The sequence below is a fragment of the Mirounga angustirostris genome, unplaced genomic scaffold (genome assembly GCF_029215605.1).
Source record: "Mirounga angustirostris isolate CCGP_5_RB_7025 unplaced genomic scaffold, mMirAng1.0.hap1 SCAF_3, whole genome shotgun sequence".
NCBI lineage: Eukaryota > Metazoa > Chordata > Mammalia > Carnivora > Phocidae > Mirounga > Mirounga angustirostris.
In genome coordinates, this window is record NW_026991711.1 from 91,339,614 (window position 1) to 91,345,613 (window position 6,000).

Genomic DNA, 6,000 nt, shown 5'->3' on the forward strand with positions numbered 1-6,000 from the left:
TTGAAAAAATAGCTGGAAAAACCCTGAATAGAGAACAAACCCGCCCCACCAGCAAATAAATGTATTAAAGAGCCCCTACAATGAAGACAGTGTGGTAGTGCACATGGAGAGAGAGAGATAATGAAACAGAATGGAAAATCTAAAATTAGAAGCAAAAACATTACAAATTTCTCATTTGACAAATGTCACATTTCACAAATGTCACATTTCAAAGCAATGGTAGAAAGATAAAATTTTAATAAATGATGTTAGAATATTAAGGTAGCCATTTAGAAAAAGGTAAAATGGGATCCATAGCTCATACATCATAATAAAGTCCAAATATGCAACATACAAATGTAACCAAATGATACAACATGAATAATAGAAGAAAAGATGAATGAATTCCTTCATTATTTGGGTACTGAAAAGTCTTTATCTGTGACTCAAAGTTCAAATTCAAGGAAAGACTGATAAATTTAAGTAGATTTTTAATGCATTGCATAAAGAAAGCATGTAAACAAAATGAAAGACAAAGAAAAGTCAGAAATAAATATTTGTGGGCACCTGGGTGGCTCAGTCAGTTAAGCGTCTGCCTTTGGCTCAGGTCATGACCTCGGGATCCTGGGATTGAGTCCCGCATCTGACTCCCTGCTCTGCAGGGAGTCTGCTTCTCCCTCTACCCTTTCCCCCATCTGCTCTTGATCTCTCATACTCTCTATCTCTCTCAAATAAATAAATAAAATTTTTAAAAATAAGAAGTGTTTGCTATAGTTATGTTAGAGATAAAAGATAATGTTTTAATGTATAATAAATTATTAACCAATCGAGAAAAAGCCTAGTAGAAAAATGGGCAAAATACATGAAGAGTTTCTTAAAAAAATGATAGCCAATGAATCTTAAAAATATGAAATATTGCTGAACTTTACTGATAATAGAAAATTATAAACTAAAACTACAATTTGGTACCCTTTCTCACCAATCAACACCTTGACCACACATTCTTTTGGCAAATCTTTGTAGAAACACTCTTCCACATTACTGGTGGAAGTACAAAGTGATACAATACACTTGAGAGGAATTTGGCAAAATCTAACAACACTTACAAAGGATATTTTGGCCCTCCATGTCCACTTTTTGGAATTCGTCATGAATATATACCCATCAAAATAAAAATAAACAATCCAAAATATTGGAAACAACCTAAATAACTAGATACGGGAGACTGGCTGTATAAACTATGGTGCATTCATGTAGTTATAAGTGAACCCAAGTGCATATGCCCAAAGCCAAGCAAAGCCAATCACTGAGGCATGGCATATGCAGCAAGGAAAAGCTTTATCTGAGAAGCAGCCAAAGGAGGACATGGGAGGACGGACCTCAAATCTGCCTCACCCAAATGCGGTTACAAATTATTATAATCATAGGGGTTAAGATTACATACATATTGGAGAAAAGGGTGGGAAGCTTAGGACTATTCATGAGGAAAGATGGAGCATGCACAATGAGCAAACATATAGTAACACATATCCCATGTTGACTTTGGGCTGGAGACTTAATATTTTTGGCCCCTGACATCAAGAGGTGAACTGTAGGACAAGAAAGAGGGTCATAGTGTGCTCTGAGGGCCAATAAAAACTGGAAGGTGTCTTGGGGTTATTTCGGGTAAGGAATGAAGGACCTTGTATGTTCATAGGCTGGAACCATTATCATTGACCTTCATCTTTGTCAGTCTGAGTCTCTGAGGGGACAGCTAACAGATTTGTTACTGGGATCTGAAGAGAAGTAAGAGCTGATTAAGGAGCAACAAGTCTCTGAAAAACAAGCTTTCAATGTCCTGTTAGTTTCAACCTCATTAACCCTATGAGACAGGAAGCCTGATTAAATTTTGAACTTACAATAAATTAGCTATAAAGGGGGCAAGATTGGGAAATTAGAGAAGTTTGAATATGGATTATACATATATAACATTTTATCTACATATAAATATCTAAGTACATATAAATATTTTATCTAAAATTAAATTTTAGTGTCACTGCAGTTATGTAGGACAATATCCTTATACTTGGTAGACATAACACTGATGTGTTTCATTTTTAAGCATCCTGATGCCTCCAACTTACTTCCGATGGTTCAGCAAAGATGAATGAAATAATGAAGTGTGTGTATGTGTATATTTGTGTGTGTGTATGTGTGTGTGTACGAGAGAGAGAATATGAGCTAAATGAGTTAACAATTGATAAGTCTAGTTTTAAAAATATTTTACATTTTTCAAATAATAGAAGTTGGGAGAACAATTGATTTAAAGTGTGTGTCATTTAATAAAAAAATTTTAAAAAGCATTGGTTTATCTCAATTTTCAAAAAATCATATTTTTATTTCATTGATTTTTCTTTTAATTTCATTACTTTCTATTATTTTAATATTTTCTTTTTCTGTGTTCTTTGTATTTACTTTTTTCTTAGTTTCTTAAGGTGGGAGCTTAAATCATTGATTTCTCATTCTTCTTTTCTAAGTTAAACATTTAATTCTATAAATTTCCCTTTGACCTCTTGTTATGTTCAATGTATTTTATATATGGAATTTTCATTTTTATTCATTTTTAAAAGCTTTATAATTTTTCTTGTGACCTCTGTTTCAACCCTGCAGTGATTTAAAAGTGAATTTTTTAATTCCCAAATATTTTGGTAGATAGCAGATACCATTTTTTATTGATTTTTACATTAATGTCCCCATGATTTTATAAAAGAATTTGTACAATTTCTAGTCTTTATAATTTGTTAGTGTTTGTTTTATGGTACAGAATATGATTTATCTTGGTGAATGTCCAATGCACATTAGAAAATATTTTTTTTAATTTTTTGTTATTTAGTTCAGCATATTGACAGTATTAATTTTCTACTACTTGTTTCTACTACCACTGATTTTCTGTCTACTTGTTCTATTGCTAATGGAAAAAGTGTATCAAAGTTTCCATCTATAATCATAGTACTATTTATTTTTTTATTTTAGTTTGATCAGTTCTTCATTTATTTTGGAGTTCTGTTATTAGGTACTTACACATTTAGGAATGATAACACTTATTGGACAATTGATTCTTTCATTATTGTGTAATGTCTCTTGTTATCCTTGATACTATTCATTGTTCTGAAGCTACTGTGTCTCATGTTAATATTGCCATTCTAGCTTTCTTTTGATTATTGCTTGAATGGTATATATTTTTGCAATTTTTTACTCCTAACATTTTATGTCTTTATATTATAATGGAGTTTCTTTTATACAGTATATAGTCAAATTGTTTTTATTTTTTTAAAAAAGGTTTTATTTTTTTTATGAGAGAGAGAGCAGGGAGAGAAGCAGAGGGAGAGGGACAAGCAGACTCTGCACTGAGCAGATTGCCCAACGTGGGGCTCGATCTCACAACCCTGAGATCATGACCTGAGCAGAAACCAAGAGTCGAACGCTTAAACAACTGAGGCCCCCGTGCCCCAAATTGTTTTTATTCTTTATCCAACCAGGTATCTCTCTTTAGACTGCTCTTTAGATCATTTATATATAATGCAATTATTTATGTAATTGTATTTAGACCTATCCTCTTATTATTCATTTTCTATTTGTGTTCTCTGGTTTTTAACCCTCTATTCCGTCTTTCTTTTTGATTATATGAATAAGTTTGAGAATTTAATTTTAATTTATATTCTGGCTTTTTGGCTATTTTCTTTGTATTATTGTTTTAGTGGTTGCTCTAGGAATTGCAATTGTATACAGCCTATTTGGTTTAATGTTTAAGTACTTCACTTTGAACTGTGCTGTCTTTAAAATATTTAAGACTCTTTACCATCCCTAGGCTCCTTTATTTTGTAGTTGTCATATATATTACAACTATATATAATAAAAACCCTCCTGATAATGTGGCAATTTTTGTCATTAATATTCATGTATATATTTAAAGAACCTATGAAAATAATACTGTATTATGTTTACTAAAACATGTGCCACCCAAGTCGTAGAGCTCTCTGCCTGAGTCTCACCATCTGAAATGCCACAGAGACAGAGAAAACAAACATGGATACCGCCTCCTCCTTGGAGTACGCAGTCTCATTTCCCTGATTCCTGTAGCTAGAAAGATAGGGTTTCAACTGGAGATTTAGCTGACAGCATAACAAGGGCTAACATAGGCTCATGACGAGATTTTTTCTCAAGGTAAAAGTGCAAAAGAAACAAACAAATAAAATATGAGAACCTTACCGATATCCAGGTTGGCCCTCTGACTTTTCACTCTTCCCTACAACTTACTTTGAAGGATCCTCAGGTACTTTATTTTTTGCATCTTGTCCAGCGATTTAGCAGGAGAGATGGCTAAAGACAGCAAACTTGGCTGAAAGGAACATAATTCTGTGCATTTTTCCTGTAGTGATAACGGAACTTGTGACAAAATGAAAAACTATGAACTCACGTCCATGCCATATTTGGTTCCATAGAAGACTTTGGATTTATGCAGTAAACTAAATACATAAGTTTACATAAATTTAATGTAAAACATGAGATTTAAATTGAAATGCATTTTGGTGGGAAAATCGGGCCTCTTTGGGGAAATGATAATATTAGGACCCAGATAAACTGGATATTATGTGAATCTATAGAAAAACTTTCTATCTGAACTTTCTGGGTAAATTTAATTTTATTATCATAATATTTAACACATTAATGTTTTTAAATTATCTTTGCTAAAAAATATATATGATAAGTGAAGGCCAAGTTTTAAATGGTATGTTCATTATTTGATAAGAACTGATTCTGGGCCTTCCACATTTTATTTATTACACATATCTATTTTATTATTCATTTGTTTTTTAAACGATGCTGGAAGCACATACAGTGTAATTCTAGACAGATCAGGGTTTAGGATTAAACTTTTGAAGAAAAAAAGTAAAACATACACAAATGCTCATCATTTATACAAAGAATGATTTGACCTATGTAAACCTTATTTTCATCAGCTGTAAAGGTAGGATAATAATATCACCTTCCTGTGAGATTTATTCAGCAAGTTATATACAATAACATTTACAAAGCACATAGCCATGTTTCTAGTGCATGATCTCAATAAATGAAAATTGATGTCATTATTATATTCTAGGTATTATGTCAGATGCTAGGGAAATGAACCACAATGAAGGCACTGTACCGACTCTAAAGAACTGTGTGGGAATAGTCTAGTGGAAAAATGGTATGTAACCAACCACATTATAACCAGGTTATTGAATTATGACACAACAATTTTAAAAACATTAGTATGATAACAGCAACTAATTGTAAAGGTAGAAAGGAAAGGCAATTTTCCTATGTATGTTATCTTATACTTTCTACATAAATAAAGTTTATCTCAGATATGTATTAAAAAATGCGACCTTCCCCTTGTCATGGTAAGGAGAAACCTTCAAGATATATTGTTTATGAAGTTATAGAGACGCAAATGATTGTACTGATTATACTACTATTTGAGTAGAATGAAATACACACTCATAACACTCATATATGATTATTTCTGCAAAGTTATTTGAAAAAATATAAACACTGTTTACCCTTGAGGAAAGATACCGTTGCCAAGGTACAGGAAAAAAAGGGAGATTTGTAAATTTAAAAAAAATTATTTTCCACCCTTTATATGTATTGTCTATTTAGAATTTTAACGATATATTTAGGGATTGAAAGTATAATGTGGGAAGATGTTATTGACACAGTATCTTGGTGTAAAATGTAATATAAAAGTAGTCACTCAGTAATTGTTTTTATGGTTCTTTTGGGTTTTTTTAAGCAACATAGTTGATTGTTAGTACCATTTAGTTAAGGAGTTCTTTCCAAAGATCAGTCAATCAATCTTTCTATTTTTGTCATCAGCTTTCCAAAATTCTTGGTGAATTTCCAGAACTATCTTAGGGTTTCAGAAATATTCATTGACCTACATACAAGCCAATATATTTATCGAGTGCTTTTCAACTTTCTGACATTCCTAACACT